We start from the raw sequence: 23,450 nt of genomic DNA, 5'->3' as shown, positions 1-23,450 counted from the left end.
CTCTACCAATCAGTGATATTAGCATTCAATCTGAACATCACAAATGTTTGGTCAACTGTCAAAAACGTCACTGTGAACTGCATATTATGAAACACCTTTTGTATTAGATAAAGGATAAGTACACTCAACTATCCAGAAAGCACATAACTGATGTCACCTGTAAGAAATATTCTGAAAGAGCTATTATTTGTACTATTCATTTTTATTGAGAGACAATACATTGTTCATATAAAATTATGATGTAGATAGCTTTTATCCAACCTCCAGAGAACAGGGTTTGAGTCCCAAGCATCTTTGTAGCCTGGTGCTTAAATAGAGTTCCTGGAACATGCATGATGGAGGAGTGAAATGGTGTGTAGCTCTGATCAGAACTGCTCCCCAAATTAAATACAAAAAAGAAAAATATAACTTTCTAATTGTTAGAAAATAACCCCTTTTCTTAAGTTTCCTAGGAGCACTTTTTGGTTTAATAAAAAATTGAAACAATATAATTAGCATTTTATTAATATGTACTATTTATGTGCAACAATGTTCTAAACATTTAACATTACATTTTTTAAAATCCAAATTTGTTTTATATATTTTCCTTACAGTGCACTACATGGTGGTATAAAGGTTTGTATGTGGTCAGTTCAGCAGGTATCGTGATTTTCAATTGTTCTATGCTTGCACAGGTCAAGTTTGCATAGTTCACATTTTATATTATAACTATCCATATTAGCCCTTATGAGTACAATTATCACTTAAATTTTTATTGCAATATATAAGAGTCAGACACGACATTGCTTTTTTCATTACAAACAAAAAGTTATTACTTTTCTATGCTCTAAAATTAAAATATTGCATAATTTGCTTGTATCTTATTGTTTAAATTATATCCAGTTTTACATAAGTATTATTATAGAATAAAAATATAGCTTCCTCCCGGGCCAGGTGGCTCTGTTGGTCGGAGCATTGTCCCGTACATCAAAAATGTTGCAGGTTCCATCCTCAGTTAGGGTGCATATGGGAGGCAATCAATCAATGTTTCTCTCACATCAATTTCTCTCTCTCTCTCTCTCTCTCTCAAAAAAAAAAAATACATATCATTGGGTGAGGATTTAAAAAATATATACAGCCCTAACCGGTTTGGCTGGGTGGATGGAGCATTGGCCTGTGGACTGAGTGGTCCCGGGTTCGATTTCGGTCAAGGGCATGTACCTTGGTTGCCGGCACATCCCTAGTAGGAGGTGTGTAGGAGGCAGCTGATTGATGTTTCTCTCCCATTGATGTTTCTAACTCTCTATCCCTCTCCCTTCCTCTCTGTAAAAAATCAATAAAATATATTTAAATATATATATAGTTTCCACTTAGCTACTGTTTAATCTTCATGAGTTAGGTACATAAAATATCTACCAGTAGTAGCAGGATAACTTGTCAAAATTGGAACAGTTTGAATCAAATGGTGTGACATTGAAACCTGTTAATAAACATGTTAATTAATGCATACAAAATTTTATGTATATATTTACTAAAAAACACTGGAACAATGCACTTTATAAAAATGGTAAAATGGTGTAATATAACATCTATTTCTAATTTATATTTTAAAGTGGTTTATTGTTAGATTTTATTGTTAGCTGCACTTACGAAACCTATGAACAGGCTAGGGAAAATGGATAACTTTTTTTTTTTTTCAATTCTAATTTTCTGTTTCAGAGAAAAGAACAGTTACCTGAAAATCCATGAGATAATTCAATGGCAATATGGGGTCATGTTAGATGCATAAGTAGTTAATGACCATTATACCAAATTTTTATGGATTCATAGAATTTTGTAAAAAAGTGAAGTAAGATAATTCCACGACTGGCTTAATATATTTTTAAAAAGTTTACTTTAGCTTTTTTAAAAGTACTGGGGCAAAATCATCCCTCCATTTTTCAATTTGAACATTTAGTTGGGCTGGTCAGCCAAAATCCATATATATGATGCTATGGTTGGCAAAAACCCAGGGGTACTGTTTTCCCTTTTTTACCCTCCTCCAGTATGAATGACTCTGTCTCAAAATGTGGTCTGTGGACTAGCACCACCAGCACCACCTGGGAACTTGTTAGAAAGGCAAATTCTTTATCCTTAGAAACTTCGGAGGTGGGTTCCAGCAGTCTGTGTTTTAACAAGCATTCCCAGGTGATTCTGATGCACACTAATGTTTGAGTGACACTGCCTTATATAATATACAGGGAGATTATTAAAATATATGCGTATTGGCTTCAAACCCCTTTAAAAAACTTCCTCAGTATAAGGAGGTAACATTAAAGATGATGTGATAGTAACTCAATCCTTAATTTTTTTTTTATCAGAACATAACATTACATGCTAATAATAATAAATAAAAATATGCATGTGCATAATAAAATAAATGCTACTGAGATTCGGTGAGACAATAAGGACTAGAATCCACATTTTCTCCCTGAAATTCCGCCAAAATATCCTGTCAGAAGGGAGCTTCATTGACTGTTTGCTATGCAGCTGTAAATAGTCGAGGCACTTTTCCCCCTTCAAACGTCGCACCTGCTCACTACCTTCTGTGTGAAACCACTAGCTTTTGTCATGACAGCCTGAAAACTTCCTCTGACAGCATCACAACTCTTGCAGAAGTTTTGAGGGGATGCTTAGAGAAACTGAAGGTGGCTGTTCCACTTGACTGTGCAGAAAGAATAGAGAGGAGCGAATATGTTCGCAGAGTTGCTACAGAGATTTACCAGCTCAGAGGAAATGGTAGAGAGAAGACGGTGGTGTCCCTGAAGATGATGCAGTTGTGGTGCTGATGGGGTGAAAGGTCACTGGCTGTGCTTTTAGCACTAAGCACTATTACATGAGCACACTGAAAAAGGACTACCCAAAGCAATGATCAGAGCAAGAGATCCACTGGAGTTCTTAGTATTCTCCTCCATTCGAGGCAGCATGATGTCTGAAATCCAAAAAGTGCAAAGCCCTAAGGGCATAATAGAGGTTGACAGGTCCAAAGTTGACAAAAATGTCATTCATAATTGCCCTTTCATTCTCTTTCTTTGTGTGACCAGGCTAATGGTATATTAATAAGAACCCACATGCTTGATCCTTATACTGGTAGTTATAAAAATAATTTTGACCCATTATATAATATTTCACAATTTGATTCTTGTAATAATTTATAACAGAGCTACTATAGCAAATACCTATTATTTATGAAGAATATGGTAGTTTAATTTTCTATTAATTATTTTTTAAAAATATTTTTATTGATTTCAGAGAGGAAGGGACAGGAAGAGAGAGATAGAAACATCAATGATGAGAGAGAATCATTGACCGGCTGCCTCCTGCACGTACCCTACTGGGGACCCAGCCAGCAACCCCAGGCATGTGCCCTTGACCAGAATTGAACCTGGGACCTTCAGTCCGCAGACTGATGCTCTATCCACTGAGACAAACTGGCTAAGGCTCTATTAATTATTTTTTACTTGACTAGATAAAAATTAAAAGACCCTAACTATGAAATGGAAGTGGACTATTCATTTATGGGATGTAGCCTCCTAATTATGAATATGCACAATAAGTGCCAAATGTAAGGCTTTTTCTACTTTGTTTATTATTATTTGCAATATCTCATTTAGGATAAATTTTAAAGCTTAGCATGATTAGTCTATAATTTTAAATATAAAGTATACATTTAAAAATTAAGATATATAATCCTATATAATGAAAGGCTAATATGCAAATAGACCCAACGGCAGAACATCCAGAACAACCGAACCGAACAACTGGTCACTATGATGTGTGCTGACCACCAGAGGGCGTGCACGGAACATGGCAGGTGTCAGCCATGAAGTGGAATAGTGGAGCAGGTGAGTGGGGGCACCAGACCAAGGCGGGCCACCGGTCACTGTAATCGGGGCGAACCTCTGGTGGTTACTGAAAATTCTTTGCTCCCACGTGCTGTGGTCCCACCTGGTGATCACATGTGCAGCTAGCATCGACCCCACTCTCACCTGCCACCAGCACCGGATCTGCCACTCGCACCCACTGCCAGTGCTGGCCCCACTCACACCCACAGCCGGTGCTGCAGCTGCCACTCGCATCTGCTGCTGGTGCCTGGCACCAGTCCCAATCACTTGGTGCCATCAGCAGATGCAAGTGGTGGCTGCTGGCTCTGATCACCCCTGAGGGCTTCTCCACCTCCCCCTGCTCCTGAGGGGCTATCGGGGCAGCAGCTGCCACTCGCACCCACTGCTGGCACCAGCCTCAATGGCTCTGCACTGTCAGTGGGTGTGAGCAGGGGCAGCAGGAGTGGGTGGGGCTGTTGGGATACAGGGGACAGGAGGTCGCAGCAGGAGGGGCTGCAGGGGTGTGGAGGATGGGCCGAGACCTGCCCCTGTGCCTACCAGCCTCGTGGCCCACAGTTACTTTCAAGGTGCACAAATTTGTGCACTGGGTCCTAGTTTACATATAAACAAACATAAGTAATTTTCAAGGTCAAGAAAGCATTGGACAAAAAGCATTTCTATCAAGTTCAGCATCAAGCAGTGAAGAAAACAATTTTCTGTTAATTACTGGTCCAATTGTTAAATTACGTTGTCAGTTAAAACGTTTTTAAAAAATATGAATTTTTATTTATTTCAGAGAAGAAGGGAGAGGGAGAGATAGAAACATCAATGATGAGAGGGACTCATTGACTGGCTGACTCCTGCATGCCCCCTACTGGGGATCAAGCCTGCAACCTGGGCATGTGCCCTTAACCAGAATCAAACCCAGGCCCTTGAGTCTGCAGGCCAACACTCTATCTACTGAGCCAACCCAGCTAGGGCTATCAGTTCAAATTTTTGAAAATAGCATATATCATACGTATTTCCTTTATATACCAATTGATAGATAAAAATAATCTTATGTGTCTGCTGAATAGCTCCAAATTTGTATGTGATAAATATAGAGCAAACATGTGCAAGTTAAGGTAAGCACTAATAGAAGGCTATTATTTACATTCATAGAATTATATTTCAAGTTAATCATTTATTTAATTTTCAATACTATGAAGTAATTAATAAACCAAGAAAGGAAACTATGGTTCAGAAAGTTTTAATGAATCTTGGTTTGTGGACTCAACATACAATATTCTTCATTTACATGACAAATTAAAATTACATTTAAAAAGATGTTAATGGAATATAATTTCTGAAATTCAGGCTTAGCCATATTAATACTACCACATAATAAGCCATATAATGGTTAATAAACATGCAATAATAAAATAAATACTCACATTTGCTACTTCATACATTCGTTTAAAAGTTGAGGCACACATCATTGACTTACTTTGGTGATTTTTTTATGTGCATCTGTTTCTCACACTATATAGCACTGAACATTTTCTTCCTTTATACTAAAGAGTTAACTTAGACAATTTTTTGAGAGAACATATCAAGGGTTTGTGTACAATATGCCAGAAATATAGTAATTCATATAATAATGTATAAGAGAATACTATTTTGTATATCCACATACAAGTTTTAGGAACCTATTCATGCTATAGCTTCTTCCAATAAAGTCTTTGCTAATCTTAGTTGTCTGGGATAGAATGCAAAGCACGTACAACCCAAACAAACATAATAGTTCAGGCATGTTCCATTTACTTAGAGCTTCTATAATTTGTCTGAATGCAAACACATCACTTAATTTCAGCTTGTGGTCACAATATAAAAATATCATGGAGTTCCTAATTAAATTGTATCCCAGCCAATGAAAATTCCCACACATATAAATAATAAATTAAATAAGGAAATAAGTTTGACACAAATATAGAGCCTTACATGCACTGGAGAAATACCAACTGTCATCATGGATGCAGGGGTTATTCTATGTAAAATATAAAGTTAAATATATTTCATTTAGATGGTTTTCAAGTAATAAGTTTATTCTATAAAAAATGTGTTACTCTAATATAACTGTATAATATTCATTATGTTATAATGCACAAAGACCAAACACATTCTGATGTTTGATTTTTATAAGAAATCAAATAATTATATAATAAAACTCATTCTCCGGAATCCTGGAGGGTTATTTCTCTCTTATTACTCCTTAGCCTTCATTCACTTCTTGCGAAGGAATTTTAATAGGGATGTCAGTATCCTAAAGAAGTCTACTTCTTTCTTTCTATTTTCATCCTTGTTGTTCACAGCATGGAAATATGCTCACATGTGGATCTTGGACCACAAGATGGACCACTAAGAATGTGCAAATGATTGTGCCCTCCAGAAAAAGCATTAATCTCTTATTGATTCATTCTCTAATTGATTCATTCTCTAATTCATTCTCTAGTATCTAATTGATAATCTAGTTTATGGCATATCACAGTTGTCTCAAAATTCTACTTCTTTAAATATTTACCTAAATGACTCATTGAAAATGAAACACTTATTTGGTAGTTAACAAATGTATAGCACTCTAACGGCAATGGACAAGACCATGTACATTTATTCAAGCATCCATCCATCCATTCATTATTTATTGAATAAAATTTTAACTATTTATTAATGACTGTTATATGTCAGGCAGTAGAAAAACGCAAGTGACCTAACATCTAGGCACGTGGCTTTGAGGCTTTTGTTTTGTGTGGTCAGTAATAAAGGAGCAAAAAAAAAAAAAAATGCATTTCCTTTCTATTTGAGACCTAGGTGTAAACATATGTAGAATTGCATCTTATTTAAACTGAATTCTTTGAGGACAGGCTGTCTATGCATTTAATATATTGTTTCATTTATAAATATGCTTTGATTCTTTAATAGCCATATGGTAATTGAAATATATATATATATATATATATATATATATATATATATATATACACACACACACACACACACATACTAGAGGCCCGGTGCACGAAATTCGTGCACTGGTAGGGGGAGGGCCCTCAGTGTGGCCTGTGCCCTCTCACAGTCTGGGAGCTCTGGGGGGATGTCCAACTGACAGCTTAGTGGGCCTAAGCTGTCAGTCGGACATCCTTAGCATTGCCACAGAGGCAGGAGAGGCTCCCACCACTGCTGCTGTTCTTGCCAGCTGTGAGCCTGGCTTCTGGCTGAGCAGCTCTCCCCCTGTGGGAGCACACTGACCAGCAGAGGGCAACTCCTGCGTTGAGTGTCTGCCCCCTGGTGGTCAGCGCACAGCATAGTGACCGGTCATTCCACCATTCAGTCACTTACATATTAGCCTTTCATTATATAGGATACACTGTAGATGAGGCCCCTTTGAACCATAAGAAATTCAAAAAATTCAGGGTTAACTCATTCTGGAATTGTCCCCACTTAAAATCAAATTGCCCCCCTGCCCCCCATGGGGCGTGTGCTGCACCTTGGGAACCACTGTGCTTGACACTTTTCCTCTCTGAGCTTCATTTCTGCATATGCATATACCATGGGAATTGTAGTCTCTTCTCCGCCTACCTCACTGGTTGTCATGAGGAGGTTCTGAGCTAATAAACCTAGAAATGTTTCATCAAGTAAGTGATGTCTAAATGGGAAGGGATTGCTATTTTTAAGCTCACGGGTACCCTCGCAGGTAGCAGGTGCTGATTAGGGGAGGAGGCATGATTGTCTCCTGGGACTGTAGCTATGGAAGCTTTGTAGAGGGTTCCACAGGCCTCAGAGGGGCGGGCTCTGGCCAGCAGCCCTGTAGTGGTGGTCATCCCTGGAGACGCTGGCTAGGGGGAGGGGGGAGTGCTAGGGGGATGCTAGGGGGGTGGCAAGGCTGAAAGGGGAGTAACTGTCAAACCTCCCCACTTGACACCATTCTTTAAATTGTACATGGCCTTTTCACAGCTGTGTGTGCTCAGGGCGGGGCTCCAATCTCCTGGAGCAAGGCAGGGGCCAGGCCAGGGTGGGGCCAGGCGGGCTAGGAGGGTGGTTTAGCTGCACCCCCAGTAAGGTTCAGTGCACTTCTGCTACAGAGACGGTGCCACTGCTGTCAGGGAGGGGGTATTGGGGAAGGATGAGTCTGACCCTGAGGGGCCACTTAGGCCTGCCTCCACCTGGGTCTGGAGTTGTAGGGAGGAGAGGTGTGCCTGGCCCCAGTGGAGGGGGCCTAGAAGCGGCAGGCCACAGGCTTCGGGTGCCTCGGGGCCCTGACGGGTTGTTGCAGGCATGCTATTGCTGTGGGTGCCCCTGGCGGGGGTGGCAGGGGAAGAGATTGGGGGAGTCGGAGATAGGGGCTGCAGCTAACCCCAAGGCGGGGTCTTCTCCTTGTCTGGTCAGCCTCCCGGTCCCCCCGGGGGTGTGGGGGCTGCGGTAGGGTGTCCGTGCAGGGGGATTGGAAGACCTTCCCGTGGCTGCTTCCTCTTTTTAGCACTCCAGGCTTCTGTCAAGCACTCTTCTCAGACCCCTGGAAACTTGGCTCCAGCTGCCCTGCCCCTCCATGGCTCCCTGCAGCCCCTACCCCACTCGGCTCTCCCGGCCGCCCTCCTGTCAGGAGGCTGCCAGGATGCCCTGCTGTGGGGCCACCGGGGAGTATATGCTAAGCCTTAGCTAAGCCCCTGGCCTGCCGCGGTCCCAGACTTCGAGAGGGCATAGGCCCGGCTGAGGGACTCCCCTCCCCCGAGTGCACAAATTTTTGTGCACCAGGCCTCTAGTTTATCATAAACAGTCACATGAAGTAAGTAGCAAGACTAACATATGGGCAAGAGTAAAAGCATTCATGAAACATGTTGCAAAATTAATTATGCTGCGCTATTATCCTCTCTGATGAAATAATCGTATTAAATTAAGTGGGGAAAGTCACAAGACAAGCTGAATTGCATCCTGTGTACTAATGCCGCCCCTCTCCTCTCTAGCTTCTGGTCACATTCATCTTTCTGCTTCCTTCTGCTATTCCTGTTGCTCACTGTGGGCACCCTCTCTTACCTTTCCCACCCAAATAAGACATTTCTTTCCACAGTTCAGTTGAGGCTTACTAAAGTGGAAAACAAAGCACAACAGAAATATAATTAGGATCTTCAAAAAGTTTGCCTGATCTTTCCTTCATGCAGAACTTAGATGAGAAAAGGTTTACATTTATGTGCAAGAGTCAATTAAAGAAATATAATTTAAAAATCATTTAACGATCGTATTTATTATTTTTTAACCCCTGAAGAATTAGAAATCCTGCTCATGTGGTCACCCCACCTTCATACTTAATGAGTAGGTTCCTGTTACCTAAAAAATCAAGTCTATCACCTTACAGAGCAGAGTCCTGCAGGCCCTTCCGTGAACACAAGCTTGCTTTCAGACTTAGAGCCTGCAAGATGCCTTGCCAAGCAGGCAGAGAGAACTCCAGGAGTTCTTTGACAGGTAAGCTTTTGTGGTGTTAATGCTCTCATGAGCCTGGATTGCCATTTAAATGCAAGCCTTATATTATTTAGCTGAGTTTGATACATCCTAGCTTCACTTTTGGCTTCCTCATTTTGCCATTTGATACTTTTGCTTAATATACACCTACTTCTTTTAAAAATGGATCCCAGAAGTGTACTTGGGGGTCATTTGCTTCATTACTTTTACATTTAAATTGTTGGCCCATTTAATTTAAATGAATTCAAATAGTATTCATCATTTAATTTGTTGTATAAAATACCTCCTTGTTCCTTCTCTGTTAATACTTTAATAGAGTATTTTCTTTGTTTTCTGACTTGGTTGATTTAATGCCCCCAAACTGTAAATTATATCTACATTTACACACATATATGTTTAAAAACAAAGAGTGGAAAAAATAAAAAGCCCAGCTTCTGGGATATCATAATATTTCACATTCACTTTTTAATTTAAAAATTGCTTTAAGCTTGTCTGGTATAGCTCAGGAGCCAAGAGGCCATCAGTTTGATTCCTGGTCAGGGCACATGCCTGGGTTGCAGGCTCAATCCCCAGTAGGGGGCATGCAAGAGGCAGCTGATTGATAATGTTTCTCTCATTGATGTTTCTATCTCTTTATCCCTCTCCCTTCCTTTTCTCTAAAAAATTATATATATATATATATATATATATATATATATATATATATACACACACACACACACACACACACACACACACACACACATGAGGCCCAGTGCACAGAAATTTGTGCACTCAGCGGGGGGGGGGGGGGGTCCTCAGCTGGCCTGTGCCCTCTCGCAGTCTGGGACCCATCGGGGGATGACCACCTGCTGGCTTAGGCCTGCTCCCTGGGGGATTGGGCCTAAGCTGGCAATCAGACATTCCTCTGGCAGCCCGGCAGTCCTTGGGGGATGTCCACTTGCCAGCGGGGAGCAGACCTAAGCTGCAGTCGGACATCCTTAGCGCTGCTGAGGAGGCAGGAGAGGCTCCCACCACCACCGCTGTACTGGCAGCCATCAGCCTGGCTTGTGGCTGAGCAGAGCTCCCCCATGTGGGAGTGCACTGACCACCAGAGGGCAGCTCCTGCATTGAGCATCTGCCCCATTGTGGTCAGTGTGTGTCATAGTGACCAGTCATTCCCAGTCTTTCTGCTGTTAGGGTCAGTTTGCATATTACCCTTTTACTATATAGGATAGAGGCCTGGTGCACAGGTGGGGGCTGGCTGGTTTGCCCTGAAGGGTGTCCCGGATCAGGGTGGAGGTCCTGCTTGGGTGCCTGGCCAGCCTGGGTGAGGGGCTGATGGCTGTTTGCAGCTGGTCACACCTCTTTCAGGGTGGGGGTCCCCACTGGGGTGCCTGGCCAGCCTGGATGAGGGGCTGAGGGCCGTTTTCAGGCTGGCCTATGACTGAAGCTACCAGCCTCTCCTTTTTTTCTTTTTCTTTTTTTTTTTGGGGATTTATTTACCTTCTATAATTGAAACTTTGTTGCCATATGCTCGCTCCAGCTCTGAGGCCGCAGCTGGCTGAAAGCAGGTATCTGAGGTTTGTTTAGCTTCTATAATTGAAACTTTGTTGCTTTTGGAGCTGTTGCTTTCGGAGCTCAGAGCCAGGCCATGGAAGGCGGGGAACCTTGGCTTCTCCATCACTGAAGCAAGCAAGCCTCCTGCTCGCTTCAGCTGCGTGGCTGCTGGCCGCCATCTTGGTTGGCAGTTAATTTGCGTATCTTGCTGATTAGCCAATGGGAAGCATAGCAGAGGTATGGTTAATTACCCTTTTTGTCTTTTATTAGATAGGATATATGCTTCAAAATACCTAAATGAAAGTTCCTCTGTGCTAGGTAGACTCCAAGATGATCCTGATAATTCTTGCCTTGCTTCTGGATATTTATGTCCCTGTGTATTCTTCTCCCACAATGAATAGGGCCAATCTATGTAACTAAGAGATACTGCAGAAATGACTGACTCCAGATGCTAGGTCATAAAAGACTGTAGCTTATACCTTCCTCTTGCTTGGATTACTTGGTTTCAGGACAAGGTTTCTCAACCTTGTAGTGTTAACATTTTGGGATGAACAATTCTATGTTGTGAGTGATTGTCTTATGTACTTTAGGAGTTTTGCAGTATCCTTGGTCCCTACCACTGGCGCTTGTAGCATGCCTGACAAGTTTCAGCAATCCACAATATCTCCAGACATTGACAAATGTTTCCTGGGTGACAAAATCACCCCCAGAAGGTAGCCAGCTGCCATGTCACAAGGACACTCAAACAGCCCACGGAGACATCTCCCTGGATGGAACTGAGGCCTCCAGCCAACAACCAGCTCTAACCTGTTAGGCGTGTGGGTATGAATGAGTCACTTTGGAAGTGGATATACCAGCACTGATCAAGCTTTCAAGTGGCAGCAACCCCAGTTAACAATTTGATTGCAACTGTATGAGACTCTGAGCCAGGGAAGCTGCTCTCAGATTCCTGACCCACAGAAACTGTGTGAGATAAGTGTTCATTGTCTAAAGCACTAAATATGGGGGTATTTTGGTAGGCAGTGATAACTAATGCATCCTCAATGAAATAAGTGTAGTCAGTATTCACTCAAGTGCATATATGATTCCAAAGCACTTTTTTTTTTTTTTTTTTTACCATGAACTCATTTTTATTCCTAGAAAAATTCTTGTTTCTTATTCTTTAACCATATATGTGAATACATTTCATGAATCTCCCTCAGTTTTACTTATTTACTTTACAGGTCTAGATGTCACTTCTTTTTTACTTTTTCTTTTCCTTTAGTATTTTCTCTCTTTTCTTGAACATATCTAACTTAGCTTCTAAGACTTTACTTTTAGATTAACTTTCTACCTAACCTCTACTGTTAGTTTCAAAATGTTCTAAAAACATACTCTATAAATACAGTTTCCATATATTAGAAAAATATCACATAAGATCATCTTTAGATCAAATACCAAATAAAAACCCACTCACAGAAATTCTCTGGGTGAATTTTTAGACTATATTTGAGAATGGGAAGAATGGAGAGAATACAAGTACCAACAAATAATATTTGATGAGAACAGTTATAACATTAGCCAGTATAAAATGAGTGGTATTTCAGATTCAGCTTAGTTTAACCTCCAGTGCCTTGACAACTTCAGATTCCTAATAATAATGGTTACTTTGTCCTCTGGTGTTCATTATATCGGGATCATTGCTATTATCTTTTAAAGATGATTAGCTGTTCTACCAAGAGGGTAAAAAAAAGCATAGATCAGTAAGACTTGACGTTAATACAGTAGCCACCTGCCCCCCCAACCCTGAATCCAAGGGTTTTCTTTCTTCTTTTTTAGTTACCTGTAATCATCAATAGCCCAAAAATATTAAATGGCAAATTTCAGAATTAAATAATTCATAAGTTTTAAGTTGCATGCTATTATGAGTAGCGTGATGAACTCATGCAATGACCTGCTCCATCCTGCTGGGGACATGAATCATCCCTTTGTCCAAAGTCACCACATTGTACATGATACTCACCCATTATTCACTTAGTATCCCCCTGGGTTATCAGATCAACTGTTGCAGTATCACAGTGCTTATGTTCAAGTCATCCTTATTTTACTTAATAACAGTCCCAAAGCGCAAGAGTAGTGATGTTAGAAATTCAAATATGCCAAAGAGAAGCCTTAAAGTATAAATATAGGAAGAAACATAGTGCTATATTTAGGATCAGTACTATCTGCATTTTCAGGCACCCATTGAGGGGGTGTCTTGGAGCATATCCTCTGTTGATAAGTGGGAACTACCATAATCATACCAGTTCCTCTTACTAACTTCTAAATAGAAATCTCCAAAAGGTTTAAAAATGGTCTAGAAAAATTAAAAAGCTGGTCATTCCATGGACAAAAATATGTTTTCTTGGCACCATCTAATCCAGTGATGGCGAACCTATGACACGTGTGTGAAAGGTGACACGTGAACTTATTTTTTTGGTTGGTTTTTCTTTGTTAAATGGCATTTAAATATACAAAATAAATATCAAAAATATAAGTCTTTGTTTTACTATGGTTCAAAAAATTGCTATATGTGACACGTCACCACAGTAGAGTTAGGGTTTTTCAAAATGCTGACACGCCAAGCTCAAAAGGTTTGCCATCACTGAAATCGGTCCTTAAATTCATAATTAAAAAACAAAGAAAAACATTTGTCACTGTTAACTTCCTACTAGTTCTGCTTAAAATATGTGAAAAAAACTAATGAAGAACTACAAAATGATTAAATGGTCGAATGGATTCACAGATAAATAAAGGAGGAGCTCTCGGGGCAATACTGCTTTACAAAAGAGAAGCCACATAAATCAAATTCTACTATCACCTCGATGTTGGGAATGGTAGCTCTACCTGTACCTCAATGCACCAATCTCTCTACCTGAATCTACACAAGGAACCGATATCAAACGGACAGCAGAACAACATAAATACCACCACTACACATGCTTATAGACTCTGAGACCCACTGGAGCATCATAAAGGATAGGTACATATAACACAAGGCCTATTGTTGGCAGTCAGGGGTAACAGTCATCAAACATTAAAAGAATGAGCTGATCTTAAAAAAAAAAGTTAAATATTTTAGAAGACCTTCAGACCCTTTGTAAAAAACATCTATGGCTTTTTTAGGAATTGAAGTTTTTCTAGATCCTGGGAACCTTTGGCCTGGTTTAAGAAGATAGACCATCTGTAGATAGTCAACCTAGAAGAAAAGGGGAGAAGAACTAGAAGGCATAGCCATACATAAGTCATTTAATACTAACTGCAATTAAATCCAAGACCTTGTTGCCAATATCCATATAGATGCAGGTATAGGTTCTAGTGGGTTCTAATAGTCCAGTGAATTTATTGCGATTAATGGTAGTTAGCCAGTGTATTGGTGTATATTTGAGAGATTTTAGTAAGGGCCAAATTGTCAAAGGCATAGAACCTTGGGGAAGAATGAGCCTGTGTGTGTGTGTGTGTGTGTGTGTGTGTGTGTGTGTGTGTGTGTGTGTAATGGATTTGAAGGTGAATGAGACACAAAGCAAGGTGGTTACAGAAGACTAGGTAGCACCCTATTATTATTAGCTATAATATCAATACCACTGTATGTCATTTTATTGCATTGGTTATTTTCCTGAATTTTTGATGACAAAATAATCAGATTTTGAGCAGATCAGGCCTGGAGAGAGAAGCAGGGACTGATCTGCAGCCTTCATGGCAGTTGTTGATCAGCCTTGCCTCTCTCTTTCTCTCCAGGCCTTGCCAGCAGCTGCTGGAGCTGCTGATCAGCACGACCACTCTGATCAGGTCTGGAGATAGGCCCAGAGATGCTGACTGGCATAGAAACTGACCAATCAGAACCAAACTTGGTCAACTGTGAGGAGCCAATGGCTGTCTAGGAGGTGGAGCTTTTGATGCTGACTGGCATAGAAACCGACCAATCAGAACCTAGTCTAGGTGAACTGAAAAGGCAGACCCTAAGGTAGGGGCTGAGGAGGGGTTTTAAGGGCAACAGCTCTTTGGTGTAAAGTGTAAAAAAGCGGTCCAGTTTTTTAATGACTGGTTTGGCAGTAAAGTGTATATGGCTGGCTATCAGTCCAGATTTTGGGATTATATATTTTTGTCTGCAAAGAGCATCTCCTCATGCTGAAAAAGGATTTCCCTACCATTTAAGCAATCTTATCCTATATAATCTATCTAAACTAATAAAAGGGTAATATGCTAATTAGACCGGGTAGACCGGCCATCTTCCGAATGTCCAACTTCCTTCTGGACAAAGCCATGGTGGTGGGGGCTGAGGCAGAGGCAGTCAGGGGCAATCAGGCCAGCAGGGGAGGGCAGTGGGGTGAGATCAGGCCTGCAGGGGGAGGGCAGTTGGGCTGGTAGGGGAGGGCAGTTAAGGGTGATCAGGCAGGCAGGCAGAGGGGTTAGGGGCAATCAGGCAAGCAGGCAGGTGAGCAGTTAAGAGCCAGTGGTCCCAGATTACGAGAGGGATGTTCAATTGGAGAGGGTACAGGCTGGGCTGAGAGAAACCCCCACAGTGCATGAATTTCATGCACTGGGCCACTAGTTAAAGATAAAAGGTAAAAAGTCCAAAAATAAGTAAAAATAAATTTAAATGCAAAACTCACTTCCACTTGCTTTAATCCAGACTGATTCTGACCCTTAAGATTAAGAACAGTATTAGTGATTTTCATTTTTGAATATATAGAATTAGAAGAGTTGTCCCGGCTGCGGTTTTTTCCCCTGATGTTAATGTGTATTCTTTAATTTGTTACAAAAGCATCTTTTAGACATTATTCCCAACAGTTCTAGTCATGAAAGAGAAGGAATTTATATTCTATTTGGTGAAGCAGTATAAAGACACCAAATGACAGAATAGTTTAATGTTGTGTAAATTGCTAGAAAATTTTAATTCTTCAAGAAATATCATTGCAATTAAGCTAAAAAATTACCATAAAGAAAGTTGTTTTTTTTTTTGGGGGGGGGTCTATTTTATTTAATCCCACTTCACCAAATTATTTATCACAAATATGGCTGGCTCATTAGTCTAGGACTGGGATTTAGATTTTTGGATCTTAGATGTTTAAATGCAATTTTCAGAACTTTTCATAAGGTTATAATTTCCTTAGTCTGTGGTTCCTCATACCACTTTTTCTGAAGAGTCTGAAAACACAAAAAGGTACCAAGGGCATGAGCTCTTAGAACATTAAGTTCTATGAAATTTTTTATTTGGTATCAGATGATTTCTACTAGAAATAAAGATTATTTCCCTTTCCCAAGATAGTCAGCAAAAGCAATTATTTTCCAATTACTTTTGACTTAAAAAGTTTTTTTTTCTTTTCCCTGCCTCTCATAATTAACCTATTAGATTGTGAATAAAAGAAAAGGTATGGTCTCTACCTAAACTGAATATAGGAATTATGCAATTTTTACCTGGGAACTTCTCCTTCCTCCAAAAGAAATTTTAACTTTTTAATGCAATATTTTTCATTAAAATAATTAGTTTCCAAAGAAGAAATAAATGCTTATAGCCCTATTCACTTTTAATTACATAAATTTTTATGGAGTGGGAGGATCAGTTAAATATTAGAAGATAGATAAAAGCACATTTAATAAGTTTAGTAACGTAAAAACTAATAAAATTTAATACAATTTAAATATTTTTATATCTGTTCATTTTAATGATTATTTTCTAATACTATTTACTTTACTCTCTGAAATCTAAATTTTACTTTAAAAGTTACAAAGCATCCTCATATATTTTCACTTATTTTAGTCTCAGAGCAAAATCAATCCCACTTTACAGATAAAGAAGCTGAGGTTAGAGATATTCATATTTGCCAACAGTCAAAATTACAGTAACCTTGGGACTTGAACTCAAGTCATTGAGAGATAGAAACTTAGGTAACTTTTAGAGCTGCCTATTATCTAATGGCAACAGGGAAAAGTATTTTAAAGAGATAATTTATTTAAAAAATCAGACCAACTACTGAAATATTGTAATTTCTTTTTAATTCTGAAGAAAAATTTATCCACCATCATGATAGGGACCATGTAGAGCTCAAGTTGGGTAAAATTAGTCTGAACCCTTGCAAAATGTTTATAATGCTAAATCATGAAATATTTTAACAAAGTAGGTACAAGCAAATTCCAAATGCATTGATATATCTTAAGTATGTATTAAAAGAGTAAATATTTCAAGTAAATGCCATAAAAATCTTCAACACTATATTCTGAATGGACCTACTTTATTTCAACATAAAATACATATTAATTTATATATATCCAAATGCTGTCCAATCATTTCAAGAGGAACTAATATTGCAAGAAATGAAGGAGAGGATGGAAACGACCTTTAGGCCACCTACTGGCTTGACCAAAGGCTATGAATCCATTCCAGGTTTATTTCAAATGAGTTGTGTCAAAGGTTACCCACAGGCCATTTTATAGTGATTTATGGCTGATGTCTGCTAATCTCCTTTATTTTAATGATAACTTCAATAGAGTCATTAAGACATTTTTTTGTCTTCATGGCAGTGACCAGGAGGGAACTGATGTCTTTAAAGTATTCTAAGGGGTGATGACTATTTATATAGAATGTCAGTTAAGACCAGTTTTTATGTTGTGCCCTAAAGACAAAATATTTTTTCTCAACATATTGAGGATGCTTAGCTTGCCTATAATTGTTATAATATTAAATTTAAAGTATATATTCTGCCTATCATTGTTATAATATTACATTTAAAGTACAGACCAAAGAAAACTCAATGAAGATGAAAAAGCTTAGTTAGAATGGAGCATCAGGTAAGAGTCTGATTTTAATTATAATCTAAAATTTGTATTTAAGCTCTCACAGAATAATGATTCTTAAGTGTCTGTATTGAGTTAAGCATGTCATGAACCATGAGAAATTGCAAGATTGATTTATCAGTTACTCATTCAAGAAATAGTCAATTAAAATAATTAATGTGTAGTGAAACTCAGCTGTAATGCCTCATGTATAATTTTCCCCAACCCATAAAATTAAGAGAATAATACATTTCACAGTCTGGATGGCATAAAAGATTTAATATAGGAACTGTAATGATATTATTAAGTAAGAATTTTGATCATATCTTTGAGAGTTAACTAAGGAGAAAGAATGAGTACATTTGCCTCATATTTGACCTCAGTTTGGATATTGCTTTGGATCATTACATTGTCAAATAAAATGAATCTACATTCTTGATTCTGTATTAAGAAATGGAATATATATGTTTACATATAATCTATATAATATAAACAAATATGCGAGTGTGTATACATAAGCTACTTCTCTGCCATATTTGAGCTAGATTGTTTGGCATAAAAGAGAAGCAGGAAAACATAATACAAAAAATAAGAGAGGAAAACAAAATTTTCCTCCTCAAACTTATTTGATCAGTCACCTAACAATTAATAAAACCAGCCAATATGAATACAAGCCTGTACCTTTCATTTCAGCCTCCACTTAATTCTTCAGCATATGTAAGGGAGGCCATGCAGTTGAAGATGTACTCATAATAAACAAGCTCATGAGGCTAATGTACAAACCAGAATACCAATTAATTAATTTATACATGACCAGAATATTGCTGAGATTTTTAATGTAAACTTTTTCTAATTTCAAGATACTTGAAAAGGCAAATTTCACAATGAGAATCAGGGCAAAAATAATCAAATAGTGAGTGCTTCACTCAGACCAAAGTCAAAACTGGTAAATTAAGCACACATAATTTATTACAGAAACTCTCTCCAATGATCAGAATACTCATATTTCCTATATCCAGTATATCTCACTGAAACTGACAGAATAAACAAAGACAAATTGTACTTTTAGTTTCCATAATCATATTGTGCATATGGTTTTTATACACAGTACAATAACACTGTTTCATTATTGACAGGGAAAGTTATGTGCAGCTATGCTGCATGAGATTATACGCCAGTGATCCACACCATTGACCTTCAATGCTTCTGCCTAAGGCAGCGGTTCTCAACCTGTGGGTCGCAACCCCTTTGGCGGTCGAACGACCCTTTCACAGGGGTCGCCTAAGACCATCCTGCATATCAGATATTTACATTACGATTCATAACAGTAGCAACATTACAGTTATGAAGTAGCAACGAAAATAATTTGTGTGTTGGGTCACAACATGAGGAACTGTATTTAAAGTCCCAGAAGGTTGAGAACCACTGGCCTTAAGAGGTCCCCAAATCAGTCACATGTTTGAACATGGTATCTTGATTTATTTCTACAGATGGCTTGCTGATTTGTTTATTTGTTTATTCTTTTACCAGAACTAGAACAATGTTCTGCGTGGTGCTAAAAATAAGATCTAATTTCTACCCTCAAGCAACTCATGTCATACCAGGGAAGACAAGTACAATCAAGTGTCATAGGGGTGCTGTGATACTATTCATGGAGTATGTATCTATGCAGTGGGGTCACATATGATGGAGTAGCCAATTCTATACAGAGGTGACAGCTGAGATAGTTCTTATGAGTAGGTGCAAGAGGGAAAATGGAAGGAAGAGGGAAAAAGAACGGAGAGGCAGAGTGGCACAAACATAGGCAAAAGGAGGTGAGGAAGGGATTCCATTTGGAACACAAATTATTGGGATTGGGAAAAAGCAGAAATAGTAAGTTAGGCTAGTGAGGTAGGTGAGGCTAGATCACAGAATGCCATGGGAAGGAGGTTAGACACTTCTATTTTACTTTATATTTTGTATTCTCCGTAAGGTCTCTCCCAAAGTTTTAGATATGCATTAGAGTCGACCTTATTTCTTTAAAATTCAGACAAAATCCAACACTCAACTCAGTTACACCTATTTGTCTTTGCACAGGCATTTTCATTTTCATTCAAAATCTTTATAAATGGCACATTTTCTGAAAGTCTTTCCTTATCCTATTTTGCCTCAGGCTGGACTGGGAACTGTTGTCCTTACTTCATATTATTCTTTGCCTAGTACGTGGCAAATAGTATTTTAATTCTTTATTGGTCTGCATTCCTTATTACACTGTATGGATGTTAGTTACTGTTCTTTTTTATTCTACCACAGTGTCTAGTGCACTATAGGTAGTCAATAAATATCACTTGATAGCTTCTAAAAGTGATGCTAGAAATCTCCCTTATGACTAACACAAATATCATGTGATTTTTAAAAATTACATAAACCAGTTAATAAACATATAGCTTTGTTTCAAGTAAAATGTAAAGGCTACTTCTTGGAACATGTCTTTTCCCAAAGGAAGATATTCTCTTCCTAGTAGAGCTCTCATGTAGGGTAAATCCTATTTTATTAACTGCAGTTTAAGTAGATGCTGTTTTTAAACAAGATTCAAGCATATTTTGAAAGAATATTCTAGAATTAAAAAAAAAAATACCTTTTTGTCTCACTAAATTCTCAATGTTTTAGTTTACATGCCCAGAATTTTATAATATAGTTACACCAAAGGCCCCAAAGTTCACCTGACAAGAGCTAAAAGACATTACTGAATTAAAAAAAAAATCTGTATTCAGACACATTCTCTTAAATCATGTTGTGGTAATAAGCATAACTGCAGAAACAGATAGTGAAAATTATATTACAGTGATAACTAAGGTTTAACTGCATATTATTAAGTTCAAACAGTCTAGTATAAACATTTTATCTAGTAAACACTTACTGAGCGTATATTATGAGCCAGCCACTTAAAATTCAGTGGATAAAGAACGTGTATCTAATATGATCAATCTTGTGGAATTGATCTTTCCTTCACTTAAGTTCGTTGCAAGTCCATAAATTATAATTCCAGATATAACAGATCAGAATTATAGCTCACTGCAACATTATGAATGTTGATAGAAAAAGACAAGCAAAACCAAACCTAACAAAAATTACCCAGAGGTTCTCTTAAAATTGGATCAGAACCATCACTTTTTAGATAAATGACAGCATTATCTGCATGAAAACTGGCAGTAAAAATTCCATCATTTGACCCAAAATTCTTGTCTTGCCCTCTATTTATAAAGGGTTGCCCTGAATATTAAGCTCCTGCTGACTTAAAATGAAACTTTGATCCTCAAAAGAGTTGCATGGAGAAAAGTACAGAAAACACAAATCTGTACCTATTTAGGACATTCCTATTGCTGTCTTAATAATCTTATAATACTTCACAATTGCATTTTTTTCTTATGTTATTTTAAGTGCTACTTGAAATAACACAAGAGAAAAGTCTTTGCAGCATTTCATCTATTCTATTTTTGGTCTAAATTTCTTTTTTTCCCTTTTTATAAAATATCTACAGTGCCAAAAGTCATTAAAATTGCACAACAAACCAAAGAGCTGAAATTATATAATAAACTGAGGGGAAAATAAGATTCCTTGGTTATTGAAAGGTCCAATTTATTTATTTTTATTTATCTTTTTAATATATATTTTATTGATTTTTTTACAGTGAGGAAAGGAGAGGGACAGAGAGTTAGAAACATCGATGAGAGATCGATCAGCCACCTCCTGCACACCTCCCACTGGGGATGTGCCTACAACCAAGGTACATGCCCTTAACTGGAATCAAACCTAGGACCTCTCGGTCCACAGGCCGACGCTCTATCCACTGAGCCAAGCCAGTTAGGGCGAAAGGTCCAATTTAAATGAAAGTCTCATATGGAATCTCATTATTGATAAATGATATTGCAAAGAACTAAAATTGAGCTTCAATAAAAAAATATTTTGTGGTTTTATAACAAATATAAGGTTCTTAGTCTTTTCTGGTATTGGCAAACAATTTGAGAGAAAATGAATTTTTATCTTTTTTTGAGTATATATATTTTCCCTTCACATTATTTTGGTTTATGTAAACCTGTGAGATGAAAATTCTGGTCTCTGTTTTCTCTAAATTTAGAGATCTCTTCTTTATCCTTTTGAATACAAAAATATATATATTTTTAAATGTAAACTGCTTGATTCTGAAAAAAGTCACCCAATGGAATCGGCTAGTTCATAGTTCAAAGTACAAGTTCTAAATGTTGTGGGATATTGCATTTGTAAATCCTGCAGACCACAAGGGAGGTTGTGTAATTCGAAGAAGCAGCCAATTATAGTATCTGCAAGGATGCCCAGGACTAGAAAAGTAGTACATTCTTCCCATGAGAACCTTAGGACACCTTAAGACTCAGATTAAGGGAAACTGCTACCTGTTTATGATATTTAGATACTTGCATCTATAGGTATGCTGCTCCCCAAGCAGGACCTGTTAATCAAGTTCTCAATATTCAACACGCTGAGCCATTAAGAATGCACTTTTCAAATTTAATATTTTAACATTATAATTTTCATGACCAAAATTGTTATTTCAGTATAGAAAAAGACTCATATTTTCAAGTAAAAAAACAAGTTATAAAAATTTCTTCTATTTCACAAAAAGAGCTATTTTATATTCTGTGTCTCCTATGTTATCAAACTTTAAGATACATGAGATAAAAAATATATTCTGGCAAATTCCTCTGAACATATTAAGCAGACCTTAACCAATAATTAACAGTCAGTATGAATGATACCACTCACTGTGCACCAGTTGAAGCATTTTTTCCACATTTAATACTAATCAAGATACATAATTTTTGGTCTTTGTTTAAAAAACTATAATTAAGAATATGTGTTCTTTAGTTGATTATTAGAAGTAATGAAAAACAATATGAATGATGATACAGAACAACATCATCTGATAACTTTTTGGATAGGCACTGGTTTAAATAGTCTCTATTTCTCCTTAAGATAACTGTGCAATTAATGCCACTTCCATACTGCATATGCTTGAGAAAATGTGAAAAGTATAACTAAAATAGGTCACTGTGTAGAATATAACACAATAAAACAGATATATCAGATCTGTATAAACTCAATATCAGTAAAATGAATAGAATTTTAAGTGCATTATGAATGTACATGCTTAAGTAAATCATATAAGGACATTTTTTCAACCAAAAAATAATCACATTATTTATCTACATTTTACAGAAACTTTATAGATTTTTAAAAATGAGTGGCGATGCATATTTATATGACAAGAAGTGTGACTTTAATTAAGCTTAATAACTTAAAAACTACTCTGTTGTATGTTTTTTAAAATTGTAGCACATTTTTCACTGATAGCTAAAAGTCTGCTGTACTTGGCAGATCTGATCAAATAATACTGGGTTATAAATTTTGGGTTAAAATAAAAAAAAATTAAAAAGCAAAAATCAGATTAATTATAAATTAGACACTGCTTTCTTTTGTCACTTGTTAACCTGCTCAAAAGACAGTAAATAAAATAAAAATTCCAATACTCTTATGAGCACTTATAAATAGCAATTGTAGATTTTTAACATGACTTTGTTTAAATCAATATTCTTGTATTCATGTTAGTATCAAAATATCACTCCCAAAACTCAACCTTTAATTTGTTTCATACAGGCGATGACACATACTATCAATTATGTGTGTTTTCTTACACTACTAATGAAAAACCTCTGATAAGGAAGTGAGTCTAAAAAATCCCTAGGAAATATTCGAAATTCAATCTTGGCACTC

General features: G+C 37.7%; 1 protein-coding gene across 7 annotated transcripts in view; it reads right to left on the bottom strand.

Moving 5' to 3' along the window:
- SOX5 (SRY-box transcription factor 5) overlaps positions 1-23,450 on the bottom strand; it is a 971,461-nt gene that overhangs the window by 46,455 nt on the left and 901,556 nt on the right. The gene's annotated exons all lie outside the window — the stretch shown is intronic.

The sequence above is a fragment of the Myotis myotis genome, unplaced genomic scaffold, assembly GCF_014108235.1.
Source record: "Myotis myotis isolate mMyoMyo1 unplaced genomic scaffold, mMyoMyo1.p scaffold_m19_p_3, whole genome shotgun sequence".
In the NCBI taxonomy this organism is placed as follows: Eukaryota; Metazoa; Chordata; class Mammalia; order Chiroptera; family Vespertilionidae; genus Myotis; species Myotis myotis.
The sequence above is the reverse complement of the archived record's forward strand: the minus strand, read 5'-3'. Positions and strand labels throughout refer to the sequence as shown.